Here is an 18,593-nt window from a genome sequence, read left to right as displayed (position 1 = left end):
GATCCCCTTCTTTTTGACTATATAAGTCAACTCTGAGAGCCACGGGGTAGAGTGAATTTTTTTGGTAGCTTCTTCCATGTCTACCAAGCACTGAGAGCGTAGGTGGCAGAGCCTGACTCTCTTGTCACCTGTACCTCTTGCAGTTGGAGGAACCAGAGTCTGGCCAGAAATCGGAATGATGGGGGAGAGGGAGGACTTCAAGAGTGAAGTGAAACATTCTTTTTAGCATCCTAGTGACACGTGTGGGGGAAAATGGATACAGATAACTGACAGAATGACACAGAGGTCAAAAGCATGGCCTCAGCCTGGGCTTGTATCCAGCTCCACACCCACCAGCCCTGTAACTTTGGATTCATTTGCTTAACCTCCTTAAGCTTCATTTCTTCATTCTGTAAGTTGGGGAGATAGTAGTCTCTTCCTTACAAGGTAGTCATGGGAATGAAACAAGATGGTACTTATAAAATGCTTTATCTTGTAGTGTGTTTTAAAATCCTCCCAAAACTCCTATGAGGTAGATACTATTGTACTCATCTTGCTGATGGGAAACTGAGGTTCAGAGGCATTCTATAACTTGCCCACTGTCACCCAGCAGGTAAGTGGAGGGAGCTGGACACAAGCCCAGGATTTCTCTAAAGCTGGTGCTCATCACTACTGCTTTATGCTCTCACTGGCCCATATGGCAAAATCCCAGCAAGTGAGGACTAGGGGATTCTCAGCTCCACTGGCCAGCCCTTCCTTTTAGAGTGAAGGAATAACAGTAAGAACAATTCAGTGATCAAGCTGAACTAACTAAACTAAACTCAAGGGTAGAAGGCGGGTACAAGAAATCAATTCTAAAGACTCTTTCCCCAGCAGTGTTTCCTCTGTTGGTTCATATCCCCAGCAAGGAAGAGCACAGAGTAAATTGAGAAAAATGTTCAACCCAGATACTAAAATAACAATGATTGACTGGGGTAAGGCGGAAGTAGAAGGGTGAAGAAGGAGCCAGGTGGACTCTCTTTTTTTTTTCAAAGCCTGTTAGTTTAGTTTCTAAAAATGTTAGTTGAATGTGGTATAAAATCCAACCTTTCTGAAAAGCAAACAAATTTGAGATTTCCAGACCCGCTGTTATTTATTAATTGTCCATTAAACACCTGTTATCCATAAACAACAGGCCTTAGGCAAACCAAAGAACAATTAGCTTTTTCTAGTGTCAACAGAAAACTAGTCCACAAACTCCCAGCTGGTCTTCCCAGCTTCTGACATTGGCCTCAAATATACATACTCAAAAATTCAGAAGAGAAACTTAAAATAAATGTTACTAAATGCTTGCTCCTTCTTTGGCTTCAGAATTCACACAAATGAGACCTGTAGAGTATAAAGGTTTTACTTATTTAACTGGCTTCAATATTCAATTTGCATTTATACATTGGTCTGTGTGTTTGAGAATGCTTCATCTATCTGTATGAATTTGATACTATCCGGTGTAGATTGAATACCTGTAGAGGGCAGCATGCCATATTTATTTAATGGACGGATACAGAATCTTTCCTAATGGTGGCAGTGGTTATCATCGTCATCACCATCACCATCATCATCACCATCACCGCTCTCATCATCGTCACCATCATCATCACCATTATCATTATCATCACTGCTCCTATCATATTCCTGGGTTTTGATCGTAAAGAAAATTTCCATTACAAAGCCGCAAGGTGGGCGACAGGTATATAATCTTTCTCTTCTTTATGAAGATTAATTGTGCTGATTATTTCCTGACATTATTTTACTTAAAATGCAGAAGGCTCTCCCACTTGCACACCACAAAAACTCCTCTATTATGTAAGATGTTGGCATAAAATTCTGCCACTCTGCTATTTAAATAATTCAAAACATTTAACACAACATGCAAAGGCCTATCACTAACAGAGAGCTGTGGGCAGAGGAGTCAAACAGAAAGTTCCTCACCAAGGTATGTTTTCCCTCACATTAGCCTGTGGTCTGACAAACACTCCCTGTTGAATCTGTTTCTTTAAGATTCTAAAAATAAATTGATCTGTAAGTGACTTTGCTGTAATACATACAGTGAGTCAGATCAAGGAGTAAGAGCCATTTATAGAATGTGAACTAAACGCTGGCCTGAGACAACCATTTAACCCTCGCCAAACAGAGAAGTGGCATTTCGGATTGTACAGAGCTTGATCTGCAAGGCTATTTTGAAACAGAAAGATTCTTTTATTATAACTTTGGCTAAAAATATTAGAATATGACCAGAGGCTACCACAAGGTCAAAACATTTGTTAACAGGACGAAATGTTACCAGTATAAGAGTGTGCAAGTGTCCATCCATGAAATCTTGGACACGCTCAGGCCCAAACATATTATTAGCCATCCGTATTCATACATATGTAAGTAGAGACTGTATTTGGTGCAGAACAACAAGTTGTCATTCTACACATTCTCATATAAAGAAGCAGATGGGAGTATTTTGGCTTGCATTGTACAGTGGTTTAGAGTGGATTTGTGTGACCATAAGTAAGTCATCTTTAACATCTCTGAGCCTCAATTTCTTCATCTCTAAAATGGGAATAAGTACAGTCCCTACCTCAAGACGTTGATGTGAAGATTAACTAAGAAAATGTATATAAAACACTCAGTACACATAATAAAGTTTAAGAAATGCCAGCTGTAATTCTGCTCTCTTCAGCCCCAGCTGTTATAGGATGGTGCAGTCTCCCTCCTCTTTGGGTGCCTTCATTGCTAGAGTACATCTTCATAGTGTTGTAATAGCTGCCTTAGGGGAAAGTGTGATGACTACAAGTTGGTAAGGGTTTTCTTTCCCTTCCTGCATGGCTGATGTAATGAAGATCTTTAGGAGGATATACGATCGGAGGGAGGAAGTGTGTTGTGTGCGTGTGTGTGTGTGAGAGACAGAGAGAGAGAGAGAAAGAGAAAGAAAGAGAGAGAGAGAGAGAACGAATGTGTGTATGTGTACAAGAATTCACCTGGTGACAAGAGAAACTTGCCACTCTCCTCACCTGAGTTTCACACACAGGAAACATTCGACATTGCCTGCACACAGATCTCCAACCTCGCACACTGCAAAGAGCTGCACTGCAAGGAATATGACTTCATATCATAATGTTCATCACTGACCTCCACCCTGGTAATAAGATCCTTTTTGGCCCTTGTGCACTTAGCATCCACCTGAGACTTCCTAACCATCTCCTCGATAGCAAATTGGCGGCAAGTATTAGGAAATGCCATGCTGGTATTTGGATGAGTCTTCTCCATTGACATCGTTTATTTAGATTACAGGCGCTTCCTCAATTATAACAATACATCAACCATTTCAGGTTTTTCTTTCACCTCCGGATACATGTTGCCCTTAATAAATGAAGCTGAAGTCAGAACACGTGCTGGTATGACGACACCATCCTGTCTTTCAGGTGTGGTTTCAGGGTCACACTGAACACTTGCGTCTGGAAGGCTGACTTCACAGCACAGCACGGCCACATTCTGCTACTCAGGGGGGTGAGATCATGGTGCTGGCATAAATTTATCGGTCTTTTAAACGAACGGGGTTGAATTCAATCTACTGACCTTGATTGGGAGGCTAGTGATACAAGCTGTGTAAAATAAAACAAGACAAAATAAACAAGGGAAAACCACAGCGCATGCAGCCACTTGGTTCAGAAGTGACACTACTGAATTTGGTCTGTGAAGGTCTTGTCACATGAAAGCCTAGAAATAGCTATGACCTAAACATGGGGGTAGGAGACGACCCATTTAGAAATGAATGGACACATTCCATTGTGTTTGTATAGTGTTTAAAATCTATTTTGGAGCAAGGGGATACTGTAAATACTTTCCTTTGTTCATAACTATCATAACCCAAACTTTCTGGCTCTCGGCATTTTTCAGTAACCCTGCGTGCCAATGGTTGTTTACACACTGCCTGACAAGGCAAACATTATTCTACCAGAGATGCAGGATTCCCTGTGACCCCTCTGAACCTCCAGGGCCAGCCAAGACTAGATTGGACTTTCTGACTAATCCTAGTCTGGACATCTCTAGGGGCTGCCCTAGTCTCACTGCACAATTCCAAGGCCACTCAGTTCTGAGGGCCCTCAGGAGATGTTGCCATATTAGGCATGTGGAAATGTCCACACCATTCTGAAATTCTTTTGGAACTAGAGATTTAATATAACTTTTTCGATTAGCCTTCAATTCCAAATTTGGGACTAGACTTTAGGTGAGATTAATTCATGGACTCCTCATTGGTTTTGTAAAATGTTAATGCCGGCAAGCATTCCTTCATCTTCTATAGTAACTGGATCATAGATTTTCATTTAATTCTCGCTTTTTCATTTGATTGTCTCTTTGGTTAATGGCATTTCTACAGCAGAGGACACAGCAATCTTCACAGACATCTCTTGACTCTAAAGTGGCTGGCTGGATAAGCATATTATTAAATGCAGGTTAATCTGTGGCCTCTTTCCTCTTCACCATGATGGCTCTGGATGACAATAAGGGGGGAGCCTGGGGCCAGGTATGGAAAAGTGAATGGTATAGGCATTTCCTGGATATATGGTTCCTAGTATCTCCATAATGCCAAATATAAATTGTAGTTAGGAACTGTTACCCTATGAACACCTTCATCACTTAAAGAAGATTCCTTCTGGAGACAATAATGATCTTTATTAGGTACCAGGCCTGCGTGAAGATCTGGTGATACCAAGACATGACCTTGGTGGGTGTGATTTCATAGGAAAAGTGGGCTCTAGAATGTTCCCTTTAATAGCAGAATTCTTTAGTAGGACTGTTCACTAAGACACTTGGTATAAATGGAACCACCTCTTCCAAGTGGATTTAGTTATTGAAGAAATTAAAGGAATTCCCTCCAAGGTAGCTCTTCTCATCAGATGGCTCCAAAACAAAAACCTCAACAATATTAGCATAAAGGGTTCAGGAATAGTGATTTTTGGCATTTCCAAAGAGTAGGTTCCTTCTATTTCTGCTACCTCAATAACAGAGAATAAATCAGAGACTTGGCATTGACTGCTCCACTGATCTATTAATTCTAAGTCTTTCACTGATTCAGTTCCAACTATATGTTTGATAGAGACAACTTTTATTTACTGTTTAAATCATACAGTAATCTAAGAAAACTCAACAGTTCAAGGATATTAAATCAAAATCTATTTACTATTGAGTAGGATTTAATTTAAGATGGAAGCTTCCTAGAGATCCAAATCTGGGGTTTAGTGAGACCATCCTATTCTAGAAATGATGCCAGAAGACTGTTTGGGTGCTTACCTAGTAAGGCACCAGTGTCCTGTTATTAATAGATCTGTGCAAAATAATTTACCATGTCAATACCCTTTCTTCCTCCTACCCAATTATTCCGTACTGATGAATCTCTTACTTAAGCATTATCGAAAGGTCACTAGCCAGTGCTATATCTAATTCAAAAACGTATTATTAGGCTTATACCATATCAATTTTAAGAAATGACCAGTTCTGTGAGGATGATCTGAATAGCCATATTCATATTTTTTCCTATATTTAGACTCAGGGTCAGACCTTCTCAATTTTCAGGGCTATTTTTACTTTAAAATTTAAAAATTTTTACTTTATTGTTGTAAGAACACTTAACATAAGATATAACCGCTTAACAAATTTTTAAGTATATTATTACATTTTATTACACATTATTATGTATTATTATTATTACACCTTATTTTACATTGTTGTTGACTATTAGTACAATGTTGTACAGCAGGTCTCTAGAGCTTACTTATCTGGCTTGACTGATGCTTCATGCTGGTTGATTAGGAACTCCCCTACTTCGCCTTTCTCTGAGCCCCTGGCAACCACCATTCCACTCTCTGATTCTATGAATTCAACTATTTTTGATACCTCATATAAACAGAATCCTGCTGTATTTGTCTTTCTGTGACTGGCTCATTTCACTTAACATAATAACTTCCTGGCCAACATGTATGTGAAAAAATGCTCAATGTCACTCACTAATCATCAGGGAAATGCAAATCAGAACCACAATGAGATTAACACCTCACACCTGTCATGGCAGCTATTATCAATAAAACCAAAGACAAGTGTTGGCACCGCTGTGGAGAAGTTGGAAACCCTGCACATTGTTGGTGGGAATATAGAATGGTGCAGCTTGATAGAAAACAGTACATGAGTTCCACTTACCTCAACATAATAAAGGCCATATATGACAAACCTACAGCCAACATCATTCTCAGTGGTGAAAAACTGAAACCATTTCCTCTAAGATCAGGAACAAGACAAGGTTGTCCACTCTCACCACTATTATTCAACATTGTTTTGGAAGTTTTAGCCACAGCAATCAGAGAAGAAAAAGAAATAAAAATAATCCAAATCAGAAAAGAAGAAGTAAGGCTGTCACTGTTTGCATATGACATGATATTATACATAGAGAATCCTAAAGATGCTACCAGAACACTACTAAAGCTAATCAATGAATTGGTAAAGTAGCAGGATACAAAATTAATGCACAGAAATCTCTTGCATTCCTATACACTAATGATGAAAAATCTGTAAGAGAAATTAAGGAAACACTCCCATTTACCATTGTAACAAAAAGTTAATAAATAAAATACCTAGGAATAAACCTACCTAAGGAGATAAAAGACCTATATGCAGAAAACTCTAAGACACTGATGAAAGAAATTAAAGATGATACAACATTTTCAACATTGTGAAAATGACTGTACTACCCAAAGCAATCTACAGATTCAATGCAATCCCTATCAAACTATGTTCCTTGCAGCTCTATTTACAATAGCCAGGACATGGACACAACCTAAGTGTCCATCGACAGATGAATGGATAAAGAAGATGTGGCACATATATACAATGGAATATCACTCAGCCATAAAAAGAAATGAAACTGAGTTTTTTATAGTGAGGTGGATGGACCTAGAGTCTGTCATACAGAGTGAGGTAAGTCAGAAAGAGAAAAACAAATATCGTATGCTAAAACATATATATGGAATCAAAAAAAAAAAAAACAAGGAATTGGTTCTGAAGAACCTAGGGGCAGGACAGGAATAAAGACGTTGACGTAGAGAATGGACTTGAGGACACAGGGAGGGAGAAGGGTAAGCTGGGACGGAGTGAGAGAGTGGCATGGACATATATACACTACCAAATGTAAAATAGCTAGTGGGAAGAAGCTGCATAGCACAGGGAGATGAGCTCAGTGCTTTGGGACCTCCTAGATGGGTGGGATAGGGAGGATGGGAGGGAGACGCAAGAGGGAGGAGATATGGGGATATATGTATATGTATAGCTGATTCACTTTGTTATAAAGCAGAAACTAACACATCATTGTAAAGCAATTATACTCTAATAAAGATGTTAAAAAGAAAATAGTACATAAGTTAAAAAAAAAAAAAAAGAACTACATATGATCCTGGAATTCCACTGCTGAGTATTTATTCAAAAGAATGGAAATCAAAATTTCAAAGAGATTTTAGCACTCCATGTTCACTGCAGCATTGTTAGCAATAGCCATGATGTGGAAACAACCTAAATGTCCATCGACAGATAAATGGATAAAGAAAATATGGTGTACCCATGCTTAAAGAAGGGAATTCTATAATATGCAATTTTTTTCAGAAAAAGCTAACAATATTTGAGCATTTACTACGCTAAATGCTCACTTGCATTATTTCATTTAATCCTCATAAACACCTATATAGTTAATTATAATTATGAACCCATTTTTCATGTGAGGAAGTGAGGCCAAGAGCAGCTCAATAATCTGCCTAAGGTCTCAGGACAGTAAGTGGTGGAACCAGCACTCAAGCCCAACTCTTCTGATTACAGGTAAGTTCTGCTTTTCTCTGAAGCCTACACACTCTTCAGTACCTCATGATATTGTTTCCGTTTGTCAAGATTTAATTTCCTTGAAAGCAAATCTTTTCAAATCTAAAGTCTTTTCAAATCTTAAAAGTTTGACTTATTCTGAATTTTCCAGAAGAATCTATGAGAAGATTGCAAAAGTTGTTTCTCTTACCTATATAGATTAAATATATCCCTGGTTCAAACCATATGGGATGAATTACTGTACCATCTAAAAAGTTATTGCTTTGAAAATCTTCACTAAATCAAGTCCATTTTATTATAATAATGCCTAAATTATGCAGAAGCTTACAAACTGTTTTCAAATCTCATTTTTTAAAAAAGTCTTGCATTGAAGTACAAGGATATGCTCTGAGGAGAAAACTACTGGCTAGAAACTAAAGGACAATAGTAACACACTACATTTGTATGGTATGCTGCAGTTTCACAGTAATTCTTGTAATCTTTTTTTAACATGAGACAGGCAGAAAGAGTTACTATTTGATACCACTGAGGCTCAGAGAGGTACAACCACTAGCCCAAGGTCACACCTTTAGCCCACGACCACAATCCAGGTTTTCTAGTGCTGTGTCCAGTGCTGCTTCCCTATGAGCCTCTGTTCCCCACAAAACATGGAAACACCTTCTCCTTCCCAAGGTTTTCTACATTGTCATCCTGGAGAAACAGGCGCAGGTTTAGATGTGTGGTTTCCTTACTGAAAAGGATGGTGTCTATCTCAATGTCGAATGACAGGGACAAATAAGCAGGCACCAAACAATTTTCTCCTTAATAGCTCTCTCAAAATCTACCCAGGTGGGCTTCCCTGGTGGCACAGTGGTTGAGAGTCCGCCTGCCAATGCAGGGGACGCGGGTTCGTGCTCCGGTCCGGGAGGATCCCACATGCCGCGGAGCAGCTGGGCCCGTGAGCCATGGCTGCTGAGCCTGCACGTCCAGAGCCTGTGCTCCACAACGGGAGAGGCCACAACAGTGAGAGGCCCGCGTACAGCAAAAAAAAAAAATCTACCCAAGTTAGAGTAGGCCAAAGAGAGAGAAGGCATTTGTCCAGAAGAAACATTTGCCATTGGGGAGCATTCCCTGGGATATCCAGGAATCCTCTTGGCCAGGTGAGTGGTAGATTTGGATAACCATTCTCTTCCAGAACCAGGCTATGGGCCACCTAGTGCAACCTTGGAGCCATGCTGGCTGAGATCAAATTCCACCTCTCCCACTTGCTAGCTGTGGTCCTTCGAGCAAGTTATATAACCCCTCTGTGCCTGTTTCCTTTGGCAGCAAAATGAGGACAACCACCATCTACCTTGCAGGACAATTTAGGAGCTTCCATGAGTTTAATGTAAAGTACTTAGGACAAGACTTGGCAATGTGCCTGATGAGAGCCATTATTTTTATTATCTTAATGAATGAGCCTCTCGATTTCTTTACATAGCAAGTGGGAATAATGACAAACCTGTAACAAGAATCAAATTATATTAAGTCTTTGAAAGTTCCTTATAAATCATAAAATGCTCTGTGCATCTAGAGAATAACTGCTGTTGTGCTGAAGAGAAAGCTGCAATGTCTGAATTATACCTGACTTCCTATTGCAAGGAATTTACCCTTTCTCCTCAAACTGAGAAAGAAAGTGATGTATATTATGATCCCTAGCCTAACCCCACTGGTAGCTTGTTAGGCAGGAATCAAATGGTTGAAGTTAGTGTCTAGCAAGGCGGGGTGTTTACCCAAGGCCTGGTAAGTCTTCACGTCTCAGGGGAGGCTCATGGAGATTTTGCTCACTGGGATCGGAGGCCTGGCCCAGCTGCGTGTGGCTGTATCTGTGTACAGATCTAGAATCCGAGAGTCCTACCGGTCCTGCAGGATTACCTGGGCAAAGCCACTGGCCGCCTGGAGCCCTGAAAAGTGGGACAACCGCTAAATGTGGGTGGCTACTCAGGGGAGCCTAGAGTCCTTTCACCAGTCCTGAAGTCAGAGTTGCATCTGACAGAGAAGCAGATGTGTTGATGCAGGGTGAAAAAAACAGAATGAAATGAATTTTTTCAGAGTTTGAGATGACATGTGATTTCTGACAAGATCGGTAGGAATGCAGTTGATACAAATGAAGGAAACATAAAAAAAAATCTCCTCCTTTTCCTACAGCATCATGCTCTCACCCAGCGGCATACACACAGACTCCAAGCTCTAATGTCTTTAGGAAGACATGGATGCCAAGTGGGGACAGCTGTTCCCCACGCCCTTTCCTGGTTCACTGTGGATGCTCCATCCTGAATGCCTGCTGGCTTCTCCCAGCGCAGTTCTACCCAGTTTTCCAAGTACAGCTTCAATACCATCTACTTTACTAGGCTGCCTCTCAATCTCCACCTAGAACTAACTGCTTCCTAGCGTGTCCTCATAAAACTTTCATTTGGACCCCTTTCGTGCAGAGCTATCAAAGTTGCCTAGTTTCATGATGAGCTGTGCAAACCGTCTCTGCCTTTTGCTTATAAGGGACTGCCTCTCGTCATCTCTGTGTCAGGGTGACATCTACCCCACATGCTGCTCAAAAGAGCCACTCAATAAATATTCATCAAGTGAATAAATAAATATTTGTCGACAATAATTAACTTGAACTGAGAACTTCATGGCCTCCAAGAAAGGCCCCGAACTTGTTAAATGAAGCACTGCTCTTTTTTCCCCCTCTTATGCTTAAGGTTGTTTTGTAACATCTCCTGCCAGGAACTGCTCCCATTATTAAATTAAGTGCCAGGGGAGCGGCAGCACCTTCTCTGACTAAGTACTGAGTGAAACTGTGATGAAGCGAAGCCCCCATTTGCTCCTAATTTCAGAGGTGACAACTGTCGACTTTATTTTTGTGCTCATTCTGTCACAAGCCAGTGTGATTCCAATGGTGGATTTTGGAATTGTGTTTTCTGCTTTCCTCCTTCTACTCACCCCCTCGACCTGAGCCACTCTGAATACACATACCCAGGGAGGAATTTCAGGCGCACTAATGAGAAAGCAGAGTCCACATTTCCTATTTGGAACCTGGGACTGTGCTAAAACTAGATTTTGTGCTTCTAACCTGTACTCACTCACTAGTTGTATGGATGAGAGTTCTCTGCACAGAGAACTGAGGGACAGGTGGACAGGGAATTTCGAAGTAGGATCGTTTCTTGTATTTTTCCTCTACAATTTGAGATTAACTTTGTCATGTAAACAATTAACGAGAGTTCTTCGGATGTTCTTCTGAATTGCTTTTCCCTCTCAGGGACATTGTTAAGCATCCCCTACACTGGCTCCCCTGTGGAGGCTTTCCATGTAAAATTCCAAATACAGTTCTCAAGTACGTGGAATCATTCTTATGGATGATGTCAATAAAGACTTCCAAGAATTCCAGCATCCTTTCCTCAACTCTCTGAACTTCAGGCTGAGGCTTCAAGAATGGTACCCCCAGGAGATCCCCTAAAGGTTATTGCCCACAGTGCCCACTCCCAAGCTTTAGACTTTATAGCGACTTAGATAGCATAAATAAAAACATAAATGAACTACTGAACTGATGGATGAATAAATGAAATAACACATTCTTAGAAATAACACTTAGCTCTTCGTGGTCACTGGATCCTAAATATCCTGATGGGGACTTATATATTTTTTTACCCTAAATGAAAATCATAAAATGTCTTAGCTGAAAGAGACCTTAGTGATAGACTATATACGATTTTTAAAAGCCATGGCCTCACTAATGAACTTATCTATGAAACAGAAACAGATTCATAGACATAGAGAACAAACTTGTGGTTGCCAAAGGGAAGGGGGGTTAGAGGAGGGATGGACTGGGAATTTGGGGCTAGTAGATGCAAACTATTATATGCAGAATGGATAAACAACAATGCCTACTGTATAGCACAGGGAACTACATTCAATATCCTGTGATAAACCGTAATGGAAAAGAATATGAAAAATAATATATATATCTGAATCACTTTGCTGTACAGTAGAAATTAACATGACATTGTAAATCAACTATACTTCAATAAAATAAAAATTTTTTTTAAAGTCATGGCTTGATTTGTTCAAATGAAATTAAGAAAAAACTGCTTCTCTGGTTGAAGTGTAGGTAGGGGCCTGGAACCTGCCAGCTCTAAGAAATTACATAGCTTGTTCAACATCATACAGATCTCAGAGGTAGAGCCACGACTCCTGAGGTCCTGGCTTGTTTTTTCCTGCTGCATGCTACAGCCTTTTACTGGTGAAGGGTTGTTTGTGGGTACTTACTGGGTAAAAGGACATCTCTCTGACATTAAAATAAATGAGCCACAGACTGTAGGAAGTTTTGAACTGGACTTCCAGGTAGTCACATAGTTGAAGGTAGGTCCTCCTTACAGAAGTATTCCAGCTAATAAGTGAAGAAGGTATGATAGAAATATACTTCACCATTTTGCAATCCCCAAAGATGTAATGGATCTAGGTGAGGATTGTCAATGACTGCCAGCATCCCAAAGAGAGACGAGCAGATTTTGGTGCCTCCTGACAGAAGTATCCCACGTTGCCTATGAAGCACTCTTGCCAAAAAATTGAACTTGATGTTAAACGAAGTCTAGAAAGCCCCAATTACCAATTTATGAGAAATACAAGAAACAAAGGAACTAGTTAAACTGACACCATGAAAATGGAATCAACGATATTCACTTTGTACAAAACTCTACAAACTCTTCAACAAATAAATTTCAAGGCAAAACAGAAAAAAGGGGGGGGGGAACAGATCTGTGATTTAAAAGCGTGTAAGAAGACATGTCAACCAATTTTAATGTACAGACCTTATTTCAGTTCCGATTAAAATAAAGGGCACTTATCTGGGAAAGCACCAAATGGCAGAGGTATACCCGTACTCCTGGGGTACTCCTGGCTGCAGCAACAGCCCAGCCCACATCACAGAGTTCAAGGAAGCAAGGCCGAGCTGGGCCACCTGATCAAGGACAGGGAGACCAAATCCCTGGAGGAGATTCCTCTCTTCTCCTTTCCCATCAAGGAATCTGAAATCACTGACTTTCTCCTGGGGATATGCCTCAAGGATGAGGTTTTGAAGATTATGTCCATGCAAAAGCAGACCTACACTAGCCAGTGGACCAGGTTCTGTTGCCATCTGGGACTACTACGGCCATGTCGGTCTGAGTATTAAGTGCTCCAAGGAGGTTGCCAGGGCCATCCTAGGGGCCATCATCCTGATCAAGCTCTCCATTGTCCCCGTGTGGCAATGCTACTGGGAGAAGAAGACAGGCAGGTCCCACACTGTCCCTGCAAGGCACCAGCCTCCATGCTGAGTGCCTCTTCCCACCCCCAGAGGCACTGGCATCATCTCGGCCTCTGCACTCAAGAAGCTGCTGCTGATGGCCAGTATGGATGACTGTCACACCTCGACCAGGGGCTGCACTGCCAACCTGGGCGACTGTGATGCCATCTCCAAGACTTACAGCTCTCTCACCCTGATCTCTGAAAAGAGACCGTGTTCACCAAGTCTCCCTGTCAGGAATCCAGAGACATCTCCCACAGACTCACACCAGAGTCTCCCTGTAGAGAGCCCAGGCTCCATCTATGGCCACCACTGTAGCATTTTTATATAAGAAATATAAAGTGAATTAATTAATTTAAAAAATAAAGGGCCAAAATCCTATGAAACAAACAAGGAAATCTGAAGGATATTTTAAAATATTAAGAAACTATGGGTAACTTCTTAGGTGAAAATATGGTATCATGGTTACTTTTCTTTAAAGAGTACTTATCTTTCATACTTACATGCTGATATACTTATGGATAAAATGCTATGGTATCTGGGATATGCTTCAAATAACCTTGGGAGAGGCTGGAAGTGGGTAGAGACACCGATGAAACATGACCAGTTGTGAGGTGATAATTGTTTAAGTTGGATGGTAGGTTCGTGCTGGGTCATTATCCTGATCTTTGTACTTACATAATATTTGAAATTTCTATAATTAAAATATTTAAGAAGTTTTGTTCACAATTATAACATAAGAGAGTTTTGCTTAATTGTTTAAAAAAATGCTGAAAGCCAGGAAGGGATTTCACATGAAGGTAAGAAGCTTTTGGAAATGCAGGTGTCCCTCATTATGACTGGAGCATGAGGAATCTCTCCGAAGTGACAACAAGAGTATCCAACCCTTTTCAATTGAAGCAAGACTAGACCAGGACAGCAAACCTGCTGGTGGTGAGCGTGGTATCTCATGAAAAAGGCATGGTCTCACTGACTTGGTCTTGGTCTCACCAAGTATATTATGAGTGACAGCAGCAGCCTAGCCTCTGTATGTTGTAACTAATCATAACGAGACATTACGAAATTATATATTTTGCAACGTAACTAAAAGATCTTTCCATAACTGCAAGATTAAATCCCAAATGGCTAGCACAAATGACTGCCATCTGAACAAGCTTTGAAATGGCCAGGGTACTCACCCTCAAGACAGCATTCCTGAAGCAGATCAGAATGCTCCAGGCTCGCAAGAAGCCTCCCCGGATTCTAGGTTGCCCCCAAAGGATGCAGTGGCTTGCACATTGGAAAGTTTATCTATGACTCTAAGCCACTCCAAGACCATTTGTAAATTACTGCTGGGGTAATTTACAAATATTGAGATTTGCTGACCTGAAGAAATAAAGATGTCCACAAATGCCTAATGCAGTCAGGCACTCACTGGCAAGATCTTGTGTGAATGTCATGAAGTCAAATATGTCATCAAATATGACAGTTTCCAAAAGGGACCCAAGGTAGGTAAGGATCAGTAATCAAGGGGTCAAATCAAAGTACATGGAGGGATCCCAAAGCTTACCTCTAACTCTTGTCCTTCAAAAACCCAAATCCAATGGAGCAATCACCCTTCATTCCGTTCACATCAAGTTGAAGTGATCTTTTATTCTAGGAGTAATGACTTGATGATTTGACACCTATGAGTCATAAGCAGCCCTTGTAAAAAGCCCAGTGACAATGTGTTAGCTCACATTTAAGCCTCAGCTGTGTTTCCCACTCTGTTCCCAGTAGTCCCCATCTTCTTTGAATCTAGGGTGGGGTTCTGGGCCCTGGCTCAATGAGTGGACTCAGTTTCAGACCAAATATATTGCAGTGAACCTTAAAAATTCACACATTTGCAATGAGACTTTCTTCAAGGGGAAAATACATTTTTAGTTATTTGGCCAAAACAAGCAAAATGCTCAAAATGTTGAAATGGTGAGGCCTCCACTATTTCATTACTGCTTTGCTGAGGCAAAGAAGTGAAGATATTTTTCTTTGTGGTTCCAGCAAGCAGGCATACATTTATCAATCAGGACACTCTACAATGGATGTCTAATCAGATACGCTAGTCCTCTGGGTAATTCCAAATTCCTGCATAGAAACTTTGGCTTCTTTTCTTTAATGACTGCATTTGGAGAATGAACTAAAATGGTCAAAATTTTCAATACATCTTGGAGAAGGGTTAAGCACAAAAGTCCTGTTAAACAATAATGGGATTTGTGTGTGAAACATGACACTCTGAACACTTTTGAGAAAGTTACTCTCCTCTTTCCCTTCCAACTAATAACAATTCAACATTATTTAACATAATCCTACTGACAGGTAATTTCTGACACGAAATTTATTACTGACTTGCCCTTTGAGGGCATGTTTCACTATTAATGTTTCCTTTTAAAAGCTATAGCATACATTAGATTCTCCTACAGCGTTTCCCCATGTTTTCCTTGGAAACCCCTACTTTCTGTGGTATTTTACATTACCCGAACCTGTTTTAATTCTGGATCCTTACACACACACACACACACACACACACACACACACCTCCTTTCCAGAAATACGTCCAGAAATATACTTAACACTGAAACATTTTATTCTACAATTATTAGGTTTACCTAGAACTGAATAAACAACATTAGTAGAGCATAAATTTAAATTAGTTTCTCCGGTGCCTAACTGGGTATGTGACTGACTGAGCTAGAGGGCTTGAATTCAACAGGACCATGCCAGGAAATGGGGGAGCTGCAGATTGCGGACGTTATCCATATAGGGCCAGTGAGACCTGCAAGCGTCTGCCCTCATTGGTGCTTTGAGTCTTTTACAATGCAGGACACATGAGACTGTGTACAGAACACATTTGTGATTCTGACTCATTCAGAGAGATGATTCTTTACCTGGTGAGTCAGCATGAAGCTAAGTATTTCCCTACCTGTGCTAACCATACAAGGGCATTGCTACCTGGAGGATTAAGTCATCTGCCCCAGAAGGAAATGCACACCATCTTTGGTTTTTCTGGAACGGCCTTACTGGCATCGTGAGCTCATAGGCTGGAGCTGACCACGTGGTGTCCTTCCTTTGAAAAGGAGGCGTCGTCTAAAGGGCTGGTTGGCTGGCAAAGCAGCGAGACAAGTGAAAGAAATATGCATTCATTCATTATTTATTTATTCATTTGTAATTTTAGGGAGGTCAGGTTTGTTGAGTTACAACTTACAGATGGTAAAATTCACCCTTTTTAATATTGCAGTTCTATGAAATTTGACAAATGCATAGTCATGTAACTACTACCACAACCAAGATATAGAAGAGTTCCATCGCCTCAAAAAATTCCCTCACCCCCTTTGTAATTAACCCCTTTCCCAACCCACCATATTTATTTTAAAATAATATTCAAATGATTTACAACAGAGATATGAATTCACCTGCATGTTGTGACTTGTCCTTAATATAGTGGCAGGATTTACTGGTAGCGAGATTCAGAGACGCTCCATACCACCAGAAGTCTGAGAACGTGCTGGGCAAGATCTATTGCCTCACATTTGCCCTAATGGATAACCTATTTCTGCAGAGAAACACATGCAGGAGTGATTCTACTAGGTAAATTCTTAGCTTCCTAACTCTTCCTCCAAGCTTAAGAAGAAGACTTACATCTCCCACTGTTTCAGAAGACTAAGTTCCCTTCAGTCTCCCATCTCAACCAATTCTAACTGGAAAAAGCTGGAGATAAACACACTCTCCCCTACCTTGGCCCTTGCCTCTCTCCCTATAGACTGACACACACAGGAAGCTCTCTCTCTCTCTTTTACACACACACATACACGCACACGCACACGCACACGAAACAGAGGCAACACAAAAACTGCCAAGATGGTCTGTCCTCCAAGGTGGTTGTAAAATCTTGAAGGCCACAACGGGACCTTCTAGGCCCAGACCTGTGCAGAAGCCTGGGGTGAAAATCCTCTATCCCGAGAAGCTGGAACAGATCCGAGGGCCTTGCACATTAGGGAAGAGTTACCTTCCTAGGTTACTGGGCCATTAGCAGCTCTACCATCCATTTTTCATTTGAAGGAACCTTTATAAAGGTTGAATTCTTATCTTTGGGAGGCCTGTAACTGCAGTTCTTGTGTTTTCATTTGGGTTTATTTAGCCTGGGGGATTTAGGTCCCCCTGTTTAGGTAGTAAATTTTCCCCTTTGTGTGAATGTATGTGGTTAATATACTTAAAAGTCCATCAGGCAAGGATAACAAAAATGCAGCCGCCTTTACACAGCAGTTTTTGGCAAGAATATAGTCACTCAGGATGGCTGTGTGGTGCCTATAATTGAATTGTGGTCACTAAGCCGAATGCTATCAAACTCTGGAAAAACCAAAGCCAGATACCTCTGAGCACGCCTTTCACCACCTTCCCTCTGGTCCCTTCCCTTGCTGCCAGCTCCCCCTGTTCACCCAGCTGGCAGAGTGGGACACAGAAAGAAGCCCAAGATGAATAAACGGCAGACACTGCTACAGCCTTTAAACATGTACCAGAAAAGACGGACTCCAGCGCCTGAAAGGACAGAACTGAAGACCTGACAGCGTGAGTTGCAACGCTTGGGAGGCCGGTGAGGGAGAAGCTGCTCAAGAAAAGGAAAACGACAAAGGCCCTCGAAGACGCCCTTGGAGAGCTTCCAACTCTTGGTTGAGAACAACATTAAGCTTTGGCCCCGTGAGTCAACATTATCTGACACTAGGGCACAGATTCCGGGCCCCCCCAAGGTCCCCCTCACAACGGTAACCTTGGGTGATCGATGGTCCATTAGCCGATTTTTCCTCCCGCCCGCTCTGACCCCACACGCTCATCTCTCTGCCAGCTCCCTCTCCAGCACTGCTGGCAGAGCCCAGTCACCAGGCTGGGTTCAAAAGCTGTGGGCTCTGACCACAACGAGCATGAAGCCTTCCCACTCAGCCACCGCTACTGCCGACTGCAGGAGACCCAGTGAAGACCACACACCCTAGTGTTTCCAACTCAACCAGGTGGCCTTGGTCCCTGACAGAGCTGAAACAAAAGGAGAAAACCAGCTCATTGCACAGAGTCATGGCAGGAGGAAAGAAAAAATCCTTCCATACAACTCTCTCTAGCCTAAAGACAAAATCAAATCAAAATCAAAATACACATAAGAGGATTATTCTACTTAAAAACTACCTTTTAAAACAAATAAATAAAAATAAAAACTACCTTTTTCATTAGGCAAAGGGATAGCTCAATATTTCCTATCCTTCCCAGGCACTGCACTCATTCAACAAACATTCTAAATGGGCACTCAAATGTAACAATGGTACCCAGGCTTTTTGGGTGCATAAGCCCATCCCATATGCCGTGTAAAGGATAGAAAAAGCACTTTGGACTCAACCACCATCCTAGAGCAAATTCTGCAAAAAATGTGCTCCCAGAG

The 18,593-nt window shown here is 41.3% G+C and overlaps 1 protein-coding gene and 1 pseudogene across 1 annotated transcript in view; one reads left to right on the top strand and one right to left on the bottom strand.

Moving 5' to 3' along the window:
- LOC112406252 (40S ribosomal protein S2-like) overlaps positions 1-18,140 on the top strand; it is a 75,417-nt pseudogene extending 57,277 nt beyond the window's left edge.
- CREB5 (cAMP responsive element binding protein 5) overlaps positions 1-18,593 on the bottom strand; it is a 407,122-nt gene that overhangs the window by 186,505 nt on the left and 202,024 nt on the right. The gene's annotated exons all lie outside the window — the stretch shown is intronic.

This window comes from Neophocaena asiaeorientalis, unplaced genomic scaffold, assembly GCF_003031525.2.
Source record: "Neophocaena asiaeorientalis asiaeorientalis breed wild unplaced genomic scaffold, Neophocaena_asiaeorientalis_V1.1 scaffold36, whole genome shotgun sequence".
Taxonomy (NCBI): Eukaryota; Metazoa; Chordata; class Mammalia; order Artiodactyla; family Phocoenidae; genus Neophocaena; species Neophocaena asiaeorientalis.
The sequence above is the reverse complement of the archived record's forward strand: the minus strand, read 5'-3'. Positions and strand labels throughout refer to the sequence as shown.